This window comes from Marmota flaviventris, chromosome 15, assembly GCF_047511675.1.
Source record: "Marmota flaviventris isolate mMarFla1 chromosome 15, mMarFla1.hap1, whole genome shotgun sequence".
Lineage (NCBI taxonomy): Eukaryota > Metazoa > Chordata > Mammalia > Rodentia > Sciuridae > Marmota > Marmota flaviventris.
Genome location: NC_092512.1, coordinates 78,943,369 through 78,955,882, shown reverse-complemented (window position 1 = coordinate 78,955,882; position 12,514 = coordinate 78,943,369). Strand labels below are relative to the sequence as shown.

The window sequence follows — 12,514 nt, the reverse complement described above, 5'->3', positions numbered from 1 at the left end:
CTTTGAACTTAAGCCCATGTCCTCTTTCTTTATTCCCTTTAAACCATTGCTGCTATGTGTGAAATTCCTATTTCATAACATGGGCTTTGGAGAAACACACTTTGAGGAACTTTGGTCTGAAGCAACACCATGACATTATCTCAGGAAAAGAAATGCATAAAATAAGGAAAACGGTCCTCAAATCATAATAGATAGTGAAACAGCAGTGTGACAACAAGAGAAGGCTGCACCCTCACGCCAGCCAAGCTTCACCCCTCAGAGATGTTAGGACCTCAGGGCTGAAGGAACAGAGCTTGGCACCAGCCAAAGAAAGAAATGGGTAGGAGCATTCAAGGAAACTCCTGAAGCTATGGAACATGCTGCCCAGTGAGTTGCAGAGCTCTTCAAGGTCACAGCTGAAGGAGATCAGATGGGAGATGCACAAGGAGCATACAGATTCTAATGCTTCCTGGGTGGTAGTTGAAAGCTGGGGCACAGCAGCCTATCTGGAGCATCATGCTGTGAAGTTCTGGGTCCGAGACAGAGATCCCAGGAGAGGCAACTGGCCTTTGCTTTCAGGTGACCAATCTCTTTTTCTTGTTCCTCTTTAACTGCCTGACTCTTAATAATTGAGGTTCTATGGATTTATTTCTTATTTCTCTTTTTTTCTCTATTTACTCTCACTCCCTAAGTGCTCTCATTCAGTGTCATGGCTTTTAATGATATTTATACACTGAAAATTCTTGAATTTATTTCTCAAATCCCTACAACTTCCCTTGGGAACTCCAGTTCCATATGAGAAAATATGTACTTGAAACCTTAATGTCTAGTAGACATCTCAAACTCAGCCCAAGCAAACACCAGGTGAACCTCTCCAATGCCTCCTTGTCCTCACTTGCCTTATCTCAGCTGGTGGAAGTCCCATCCTTCTAAATATATAGGAGTTATTTTTAGCTCTTCATTCTCTCACATTCCATAGCCAACCTATCAGGGAATCTTGCAATCACCTCTTTCCAAATATAAAGATGATCTGACCATGTTTCATCACCTCCACCAATACCCTAATAGACCTAGCCACCACCATCTCTCACCTGGATCATCGTAAGTTACACTCCTCCCAGTGTGCTGCCAGTCTATTCCCCAGGTAAGTGAGTGATCCTTTAAATATGCAAACCAAATACTACTACTCCTTTCATTGTTTCACCATCTTACACCTAATAAATTCCAGGTCACCAATCCACACACTGTTTTGTTTCTTTTAAAGTGTGGCACCAATGCAGCTAGTCAGCTTCCTCAGACCACACCCACTAGGTCATCCAGGCAGGAGACCCCAGTCTGTCCTTTCCTCAAAACTGCAAGAAACACTTTGGAAGTGGCCACTTACCCTAGAGTTGGGAGGGAATCCCATTCATCCTTCACCACAGAGACAAAGAGATTATGACACAGCTCTTTCCAGAAAAGACTTTTTCAGAAACCGATCCTAACTCTCATCTCCCCGATATTTTACTCTCCAAGTAGATAAATGTTCCTTATTGGCTTCTTTGAAATGTTTGTATTTTGGCTGGCACTTCACTGGGGAGCATTCCTCAGCTGTAGCTTCCACTTAAAAAAAAACATTGTAGTTATGTTGGTTTTTTTTTGGTTTTCTGTTTTTTCCAAACAAGATGTTAAAACCCAGAGTTGTAGGTTGCAGAACAGTGTCTGGTGTAAAGCATTCCTCAGCAGCAGTTGAATGGAAGAATGCATGGGAGGAAGGAAGGAAGGAAGGAAGGAAGGAAGGAAGGAAGGAAGGAAGGAAGGAAGGAAGGAAGGAAGGAAGGAAGGTTGGTTCTTTTAGATTTTTGGCCATCTCAGAAGCTCACGGAGTGAATGGAGCCAACTTTCTGGGCTGTGGTGATGAAGCACTCAGTCTACTCCAGCCCACCGCAATTCCTTTTCCTATGCCTCCATATTGTCTCAGAACACTTTTCCACACTGCCTCTGACCTCGTTCTCCATCTCCAGTCTTCCTCTGTTCTAATGCTTCCCCCATATTGCAACGAAAATTCTTTTTACAAATATAAATGCCATTTGCTTGACTAAAAACTTGAATGGCCCAACCTAATGTGTACCTGCAGTATTCTCCACAACCTGATTCTAACTCAGGGCTTCTAAAACTCAATCTACAGACAAATTCTTGAGGCTCTGCAATTTAATAAGCTACATTTTCAAAATACTCTCTCAAACATTCAGCTCCCGTATCACTCCTATACCTTAGTTCAACCAGATTAATCTCTCTTGTAGTTTTTCTCATGTTATTGTTTTATGTATGAGGTATCTCACTCAGTTCTCCACCTGAAAATTTTCTGCACACTCCTTTACAACCCAAATAACATTCTGTCTGATTTCTCTAAACTTTGCCTTCATCCCAGACATAATTGTATTTTTATTCAGTTATTGTTTTATTCACACACTCATCCAAAACACGTTCATTGGGCACTTAGCTAAGTGTATGCTGTGATGCCAGGAACTGGTAATTCTCATATAAAGGAGACATGTCTCTATGCTCTAGGAGTTTATAGGCTGGTCATAAAGAAAGACTGTAAGTAAATAAAATGTAGTGAGGGAGTTCTACTAAAAAGACATGAGATTATAGAACCAGTCCATGAGGAATGAGAGATTAGGAAGTATTTTTGCAGAATGCAGAATATTTGATTAGTGCTTTGAAGGACAAGTAGGAATTGATCTCTAGACACACAGGCAGACATAGGAAATGAGACGTCTGTATATCAATTCAATTTCCAGGGAAAGCCTGAGGGCTGGGGAGGAGTGGAGATAATGTGGTCAGTGCTGTGGACTTGTCTGTGAGCCCAGGGAGCTGACTCAGAAAGGAAACAACCAGTATCAGGACAACCAGTATCTCCTGCTCCTCATCTTCATATCCATTGAACATTCAACCATGTTTCAGGTGTTTCATTAGTGTTTATCTTCCCTGCCCATGGCTAAAAATCTTGGAAGTTGTAAGGAAGATATGTTCTTCACCTTTCCATTGCACAACCCTTTTCTTCCCTTGCAGACTTAGCCTAGTATTTATACAGAGAACAGTCTCCTACTGTAGTGGGCGGACTCTCTATCATCCCAACCACCCACAAGTGAAAAAAAAATCTTTTGGAGGTTGAATGAGAATGAATAAAATATTGTTCACAAACATATAAAATTCAGTTCTATCACTTAATAACTATGATCACTTTAAGATCATATTTACATTAGGTTTTCCTTCTTTTCTGCATTTTGAAGTTCATGAAATTTTAAAGTACTCACCTGGTTCAAGTTCTCATACTCACAAAGACATAGCAGTTTTTTAAAAATCTTCTAAGTAACTTTTTAAGCCACTGAAATTTGGAACTTCAATTTGGGATCATAACTGGAGGTATAATAAGACATACTTTTTTAATAATAAAACAATAGAGAGGATATAGCTTCAGATTTGGGTGGATTTTCTTTCTCTATGCTTCTGTCTCTGAAAGGATGTCATTAAAGCTTCTTTCAAAATGAAGTTATACAATTTTGAAAAGCAAATTTTGCATGTACAAAGATCCTTCTGAGATGAATAGCTGTATCACATAATTTAAATCAAAGAAATATGTTATATTCCTTCTATTCAAATGATGTAAAATAGGCCAGGTGTAAAGCAGAACTCGATGGTGAAAATACAACATAGCTGCTCTTGATAAAGAACTTGAGTTCGAGTCAACTCTAGAGAGAAGTTCATTTTCATTGGGCCCATGGAGCAGATAAACTGGCACTTAGTTTGAGCCTCTGTGAGAATCTTGCCTTTGACAGTTTTTCCAAGAATATACTTTCATTTATATTTCTCCTTCAAAGTAAAAGGATTGATAGTCAGAAAATTCACCATGATAAATAAATTAGAATCTTTTCACAACTCTTCATTTTACTTTAAATTGACATTCTACCCCAATATATTCCTAAATGAAATTAGTTTTAAAATATTGGCATTTCCTAGAGAATACCATATTATTTGCATTTGCTAGAATGAGATGAGAAATACAGGGAAATGATATAACTTGCCTCAAGTCATACAATCTGCTCTTGCCATTGGCTATATCATAATTCACTCCTTGGCAATAAAATCCTGTCAGAGCTATTTTAACTGTTTCCTGACACTAGGGATCGATTAAGCTGTAAAACCGTGCATTAAATAGATTCTCGGTGCCCTAAAAAGAGTTAAAATGCCTCCACGCCCTACTTCAATACCAAATCCTGACAGAGAAAAGAATTAGAAATTATCAAAGCCATAGACTTTAATACTGTTATCTCCTATTTATTATTAATCTTGGTTATCAAAAAGTTTTAATTACCCACTTTTTATTTTGTTTTAGCATATTCTGCCCTCTACTCTCTTTGAAGAAAAAATTCAAAAAAAATAAATAAATATAGCAATTTTAAGGATTCATTTCAATTCAAAGTAAACTTCATCACTGATTCTCAATACTGGTTGAACATTATAATTGCCTAGAGAGCATTTTCTTTTTAAAAAACTTGGATGTCAGATACCCACTCTGAGAAATTCTGATTTAATAGGTCTGGGTGGACTCTGAAATTGGTACCTTTCACCAATTCTCCAGGTGATACTTATATGATGTTCTAGTAAAAAGACCCTCTTCATAGTAACAAAATATAATCTCTTGCCATACCACAATTCACTAAAATATATGAAAGTACTTTCTGAATAAATGATAATGATATACGGTACAAAGTATTTTTATTATACTCAAACAAGTCTAAAACCAACAGCCGAGGCCTCAATCCAGCAGCCCACAAGAAATGAACCCAGCCAACAATCAGATGAGTGAGCTTAGGAGGTAGAAGTATCTACCCAATCTTTGAGAGACCTTGAAGCAGCGGACCCAGCGAAGTCACATTCAGATTCCTGACCCACAGAAATGGCAATGACATAAATGTATACGGTCAAAAGTTTCTAAGTGTTAGGCTAATTTGTTACAGGGCAATACAGAATACACATACACAGAGGTGTGTTTACCTGTATAAGAATTCTTTGTTAGTTAACCCTGTTGTGAATGTCACCTTCCAAATGGTATCTACTTTTTTCACTCTAGTAATGGTGACCTTTCTTTTATATCACCATTCTAAAAGTCTTGAAATTTAATGTAACCAAATGCATTGATCCTTTTCTTTAAGGATTTAGGGAAGGGAAAAAAAAGAAGGTCATGCATATTTGGAATATTTATAGTCTCACTCATCAGGAAACAACCTGGAAATTGTGCTCTGCATATGCATCTTTATCCCAAGGTATGGGATTAATAAAATTAAATTAAAAAAACAACAGCTGATACACACACACACACACACACACAAACACACATGTACATAGAGAGAGAAAACTGAATTAATCAATAATACGGTAAAATCATTTTCTATTTTAGATAGAATGGACTATGGCTTGTTCCAGGGTTCTAAAGATTGGTCTGATTCCTTTCCCAGAGCTGTGGATTTATTTCTAAAATGCTAGTGCAAAATAGAAATTCATCATATTAGCTTTATATGACACATCAAAGATGAGTGATAACACTATTATATGTGTAATTGCTTCTGATGTGTTTTATCAGGGAACAATTTCATATGAACTTGTTCTTTTTCCTAACTGGTGACAAGCTTTCAACTAGCTTCAGAGGAAAAGCTGAGATTAATTGCACCCTGGTATACTACAACAGTTGCTTCCAGTTTGTGAAGATCAGCATCTAATCAATTATTTATTAATGAATATATATATATATATATATATATATATATATATATATATATATATATATATATTCTAAATTAATAGCTAAAGACAAAGAGTTGTTTTGTTCTCCACTCTACTCCTTTATCCTTGGGTGTAAAATCAAAAGAAATGTAATTGGGGTTTTGATTAATGTTGACTTTAACAGATTGCTTCTGTTTCTTGTAGTTAGTTCCTCAATTTATCTTTGTGTAATGGCAAGGCTGTGTCTCCAATAAGCCTCTTTAAGGGGACTATCTCTTAACAGCGTTCTTCCCTGACTTCACAGTGTATCTTGTTTTGTTTTCCTCATCAGCTTTCTTGAACACATGGATCCCTGTTGGGTGCAAATAAGAAATATATGGCCAAATCTCTACGCAAAGAAAAAGTGCTTCTCTGGGGGGTCACCTGCCACAGATGGATGCCAACCCTGCATTTTCAATTTGCCTTGAGAGTCATCCTGAAGCTACAGCTGGGCAGATGCCAGTGGTCCTTGGTCCAGAGTTTATCCATGTCCCTATTCTCAGTGAGCAGAATACCTGGGAGAAACAAGACCTGTGCCCATGAAACAGTCACTGTATAAGACAACATATATTTCAAACTGTGGGATAAAGCTTGGAGTTTTAACTGGCCCAATAATAACAGAGATCTTGGGGGCTGAAGTTATCAGGAAAGATATGATTGTCATCTTTTATTATTATTATTATTTTTTATTATTTTTTAAATTTATATGAGATAGCGGAATGCATTACAATTCTTATTACACATACAGAGCACAATTTTTCATATCTCTGGTTGTGTACAAAGTATATTCACACCAATTCATGTCTTCATACATGTGCTTTGGATAATAAAAGATATGATTGTCATCTTGACTGTGTCTTGAGGAACTCTTACAGAGAAGGGAACATAAGAAAGAGGTGAGTGGTAGGAAAACAGCATAAATCATAGCAGGAAAAAGTAAAAAAGCACCTAACCTTCCTAGAGGCTATGTGCACTATGGAAGTAGAAAGTGACTGATAAGTTAGGCTACATAGTATCCCAAGAATGAGAAAGGAGGGAATTTTGTGTCATCGCTGTCCAGCATCATGGAGCAACTGTATATGGAGATGGACAGCAGCTAAGGGTAAGTCTGACCCAGATACAAAGAATAGGTTAGACAGGAACAGGTGGCAACTGCAGATGTCACTTATTGAAAAGAGGTACAGAGGGTGAAGACAGAGTAGAAGGGAAATAAAATATGACTCCAAAATTGTAGTGAGAATTTTTTAAAAAAATGGAACTAGTAATATTGGAATAGGACATTGATTTGGCCACTAAGAAAGGAGAAATATTGAAATAAGATTTGATTCTTCTTATTCTGAGTGGATGAGAATTAATACAGGCCAAAAAAAAATTGTCATTTGCAAATTTAACTCTAATATTATAGGACAAATAAAGTAAGATATAAAATATGGATTGAATTTATAGAATGAAGGCTGATATAAAACTAATATTTAAGTTCAAGAATAATCAAGAATTAACTAGGGCTGGGGATATAGCTCAGTTGGTAGAGTGCTTGCCTTGCAGGCACAAGGCCCTGGGTTCAATTCCCCACACCCCCTAAAAAGGAATTAACAAAAGAAATGAAGAGGAAAATGGAAGAACAAAGGGGCTTTTTACTAAGCCTTCCAAAGAGATTGAAAGCCAGGGTTCCTGTCTTTCTAATATAAACAAACTCAAGAAAATGAAAATCAGCAATCTTTCCTGGACTTATCAGACAACTGAGGTCTCGAGACAAACCACTATCCCCGAATCTAAAAAGACAAGTATCTCCAGGAAAATGAAGGACCTGAGATTCACATACCTGCAACAGAAAACCACAGAATCTACATAAAGAAGAACTTCAGACAAAAAGTTAATGAAATAAAATATAATCTTTTATTTTTCTTATTATTAATTTCTTTAAAATAATATTGATAATGATGATATGTATGAACTTCAGAACTAAGAAAGTTGATTGAAGCTTGATTATGGATTGATAATACAATGGGAAGAAGTCATCTATCCTAAATGACATGTTTAAGTAAAAGAAAAGCAAAGATAAGAAAAATGTTTAGCAAATTTATATAAAGGTATTTTTTATTCCTTCTTCAGGGTCCCTGTTTTGACAATCCTTATGTCCAGTCTGTCAACTGATATGAAATGAGTATGAATATAAATGAAATGTTGATTCTCTTAACAGAGACATAGGCAAGCAGAGTTCTGATGTTAAAGAACTCATTGAGAAAAATATAATGGAGTGCAGAAAACTAAAACAAACCCACAGATAAGTCCATTATTCACTGAAAATGGACATTCATTTCTTCTATTGTAATTGGCATTATATGCAATAGTAATCTCTTCTCACTTAATAGTTTTTTTTTTTCTTGGTGGGAAATACAAAAATATCTAGAGATGGAATGACCTAGAGCAGTGGTATTTTTTTTTATGCTACCAAGCTTCACCATAAGAAAAAGATTCTTTTAGTGATAATTTACATCATATATATTCATAAAAGGCCTACTATGCATTCTGCAGTTTGAGATAGACACATATAAGAAGAACACAGTTAAATATTTAGAATGTGTCTAGAGAAATGTTATACAAAATATTTAATCAAGACATTAAGATTTATGCATGACAGACATTTAAATTCCTCCATGTGATAGAAAGTTCTAAAGCACCTGAAATATTTATTCTTTTCTATTTTTTACTCATTCTGATTTTGATAGTAGCAATTATAAACATATTTTAAAAATATAATTTTCCCTGTACACATTTTGAGTAGGCCATCAATAATGATCAAGCATTTGAGGAATACAGGAAAATAGTTGGCTCATGATCTAAAAATCTGGGTTCTAGCTTTGTTCTGCCATTAACTTGTCATCTGACTTTCAGAAAGTCAGTTTATTTATCTGGTTATGAATTTTATTAACTAAGAATAAAATACAAAGTGAAGAATTAGACACAATTATGGCATGTCCATGTAGCTCAGTATAACATGCTTCTATAAAAACAGAAGCTCACGTTATCCCAGGAATGTAATATCCCCTTCTCCCACCTGTACACCTCAACAGATGTCACCAAGGAGGCATTTAACCTCCTATTTTAAGGTGGAAAGATGCAACCCTGTACCTTCATACAGGTCAGGCCCAGAGAACAGCCCAAGCAGTAGAAGGAAAACTTTAATTGATTCAAAATAGAACTAGACTGGGCTAATTTTTTTTTTTTTTAATTCCTAAAACAAATTGGGAAATTCTCTGATCTTCAAAAGATGAAATCAGGGCTTAAAAGGAAAATCTCCAAGAATGCTTAAAGAGGGCAATGTAGAAAATAAAAGTCTCATGCCTGAACTTCATGAGCTCAACTTTTCAATAAATGTTTTAAACACATAATTCAGATATTCAGGGGTATTTGCTGCAGGATAAGGCACACATAATTATAGGCGTGGTGCCAACTTGACAAATCTACTGTCATCATAGGTATATGTCACCTAGGTTGTGCATGACTCCCAATTTATCATGATGGGAACTATAGCAATTGAGGTATAACCTTGTTTTAAATATAGTCATATTATTATATGTTGCTAAATACTCTCCTATACATGATCTTTGTTTTAATCCTCTGAAAAGCTATATTTTCTTGTAATGAAAATAGATAACTGCAAAGCTCATAATAGACACATAACAAATACCAGCAAAACAAAATAAAAGTTAAAGCCCTTGCCAAGAAGCAGATTTTAGAACTAGGAAATAATATGCTTAAATAGTTAGTATATTATGGACAATTGGATCAATAGCTTGGTTTTTCTCTATTAGGGCAATGCATGGAAACTGGTACAACCCAAGCTTTTACAAAATACTCCCTGAATCTTTTTCTCTGAGCTGTTTGAACTCTCACATTTAAGCAAATCTCCTCACTTAATATGGAGTCCAGGATACCACATAAATATATAACCCTGGGTTTTCTTTTGGATGTCATCAGGAACTGAAAAAATAAAACCATTAATGTAAAATAAATTTTTTCCCAAAAAATTCTTCACTTGTCTTTCAGAAGAGATCCGTTGAGCGGTCTAGATGTGTTAGTAAGATGCTTCTTTTGCTTTTTGTTTGCGCCTAGTTACAGCACGAGAAATCATCAAAATTCTATTCTTTCTCTCTCCTGAAATGGAAACAGTGCAATTTCATAGGAAATTGCTCTTGGGACTTTTCCAACCCGATACTGCAATCTTGAGACTTTCTGAATCTTAGAACAAGTTTAAGGTTAGAAATGCAAAAGTTCCAGGCCAAGTCAGAAAACACTAAAATTGTTGAATCGCTCACCTTCCTTATTGAAACAAAGGCGTGTTGAACTGCGCCTGATGAGGTGCAGTCCCAGAGGGCAGGGAGCTAAAAGAAGGAGGAACAATTGGAAAGCAAACACTGCTTTTCAATTCTTAAATATTACTGGTTGAGTTTATGTCACCTTCTTCAAAAAAAAAAAAAAAAAACTTGGAAAGTCTCCATAGTTATCACTTTCCTCACAGTGGGAAAAGACAAAGAAAGCTCTATGAAGTTGTTGTATATTTTGTCTGACCTTCCAAAATTTTAATGGCATTATCATTTTCATAAAAATTGCATAATGTTGTAATGGGTGGATTTTATGATATGTAAATGATGTATCCCCAAAGCTGTTAAAATTGATGCATTGCTTGAGGAAAATTCAAACAATGCAGAAAAAGTATGTTAAAAAATAACTCCATTGATTTACATATTGCCATACTATGTAAATCAATGGATGTGTAACTGATGTGATTCTGCAATCTGTATATGGGGTAAAAATGGGAGCTCATAACCCACTTGAATCAAAGGGTGAAATATGATATATCAAGAACTATGTAATGTTTTGAATAACCAACAATAAAAAATTTAAAAAAAAAATAACTCCAAATTTCCAACCACCCAGTAATTGTCCCATGTATCATTTTATGGCTGCCCCTTTTTCTGCTTTTCTCTGTATATTACACGGGCTCAGCAATATGTATCCAACCTAATATAACTTTCCATTCACTCAACCATTTCAGTCAACAAATATGTTCTAAATATGGAGCCCTTTTTACATAATGGAAATCAAGATCCAGCTGTAAGTATCAGCCTGATCCCAAATGCTAGACAAAATTAAAAACACAACCATAAAATCAATGATTCCTTGTTGTCCTCTTTCAGAATATCTGTCCTCTTAGCAGAACACTCACAGACTACCAAAAAAGCCAGAAAGCATCAACAGTACACCACAAGGCCAGTGCACAACCACATTACCTGGTAAAATATGCAAACTAATGAGTGATTTTAAACCCTCCAATAGATAGGCTTAAAAACACAAACCCGGTCAGACAGATTTATGGCAAATAAGAAACAGGAAAACCAAACCAGAATACTGTGCTGTATGTAAAAGGGCACACTAGTTTATACAGTTCTGTGTTGGAGGAAGGATGTTGATAGAAATCCAGATATGCCTGCACCTGAAATTTTATTGCACATAGATTTTTTTTCTCTTGCCAAAAATCAGATAGTCACCAAAATATCATTGTAGCCCTAATTTTACTATCATCTGTCCTCAGAATCCTCCCAACATGCATGCATTGGTCACAAGAGGCCTGTATACATTAGGACAGATCCATGAATGAAATCCTGGCCTCAGTGGCCGCTGATGGGGCCAGGATGGTATTGTGAGTTAACAGTGCCACCTGCAGGAGAGAAACGGCATACCAGCGTGTATCAGAACTAACTAAACCTGAGGGATCTGCTGAGTGATCACTCAGCAGCTGAATCTTTGGGGCATTTTATCATTTTGTGAGACAAGCTTCAGGATCATTGTGTTAAGGAAATTTGTCCTGTTAATCTAGTAGTGTCTAAAGTTTTTTGGTGACAGATGGTATCTGTGATTATAGATAAGTCTAGGAGAAAAAAAATGAGCAAGCAGTTAAGGAAAATTTCTATTTCTGGGATAAACACTATGAATATCCATATTAATGTCTCTCCATCCAACCTCCTCCTTCCTCTTCTATATCTGTCACTCAGGCTCTGTTTCCAAATGTACCACATATCTTTTTATGACATTTTCCCCAGTATATGATGTTAATGGCACTTGGACTTGAATTAGCATTTAAAGAGATTGGTGCAAGTAAGGGTTACCATTAAAACCTCTGTGGACTACCACCAGCTCTATGCTGATAAATTTCCAATCTATTCTTCCAGGGCAGACTTGCATTTCCTTCTGCCCTCTAGACATCTCTGGCCGGGAGTCCTGGAGACACCTCTAACTCAGAATGGCAGAAAGAGTCTCTTCCAATGAGTTTCTCTGGCTTCTTCATTCAGAAATAACATTATTCATCTAGATAACCAAGTGCCTCTCTCCACCGGCCTACCCACTAAGCATCCACTGCTGTATCTTCTATTTTCTTTACTCCATATACTCCTTCTCTGTCCCCACTGCAGATGTCTTCATCCTCCCTCATTCGGATTACTTTTCCCACCTCTTCTCTAGAACCTCTTCTCTAGATTCTCATGAGCTGCTTGGATTTCCAAGTCTTTTTTTTTTTTTTTTTTTTTTTTTTTTTTATTGTGGTCTTCTCTTTCCTTCCATCTTCAATATCCGGATGATTTAGGAATCACACACTACATCTCTTCTCAGCTCGTTCATCTTTTGAATGTAAATCTTACCCATAGAAATGGTGACTTCCTCATAAATATTG

General features: G+C 36.2%; 1 protein-coding gene across 1 annotated transcript in view; it reads right to left on the bottom strand.

Annotated features, from left to right (window-relative positions):
- Pxdnl (peroxidasin like) overlaps positions 1 to 12,514 on the bottom strand; it is a 452,037-nt gene that overhangs the window by 178,156 nt on the left and 261,367 nt on the right. The gene's annotated exons all lie outside the window — the stretch shown is intronic.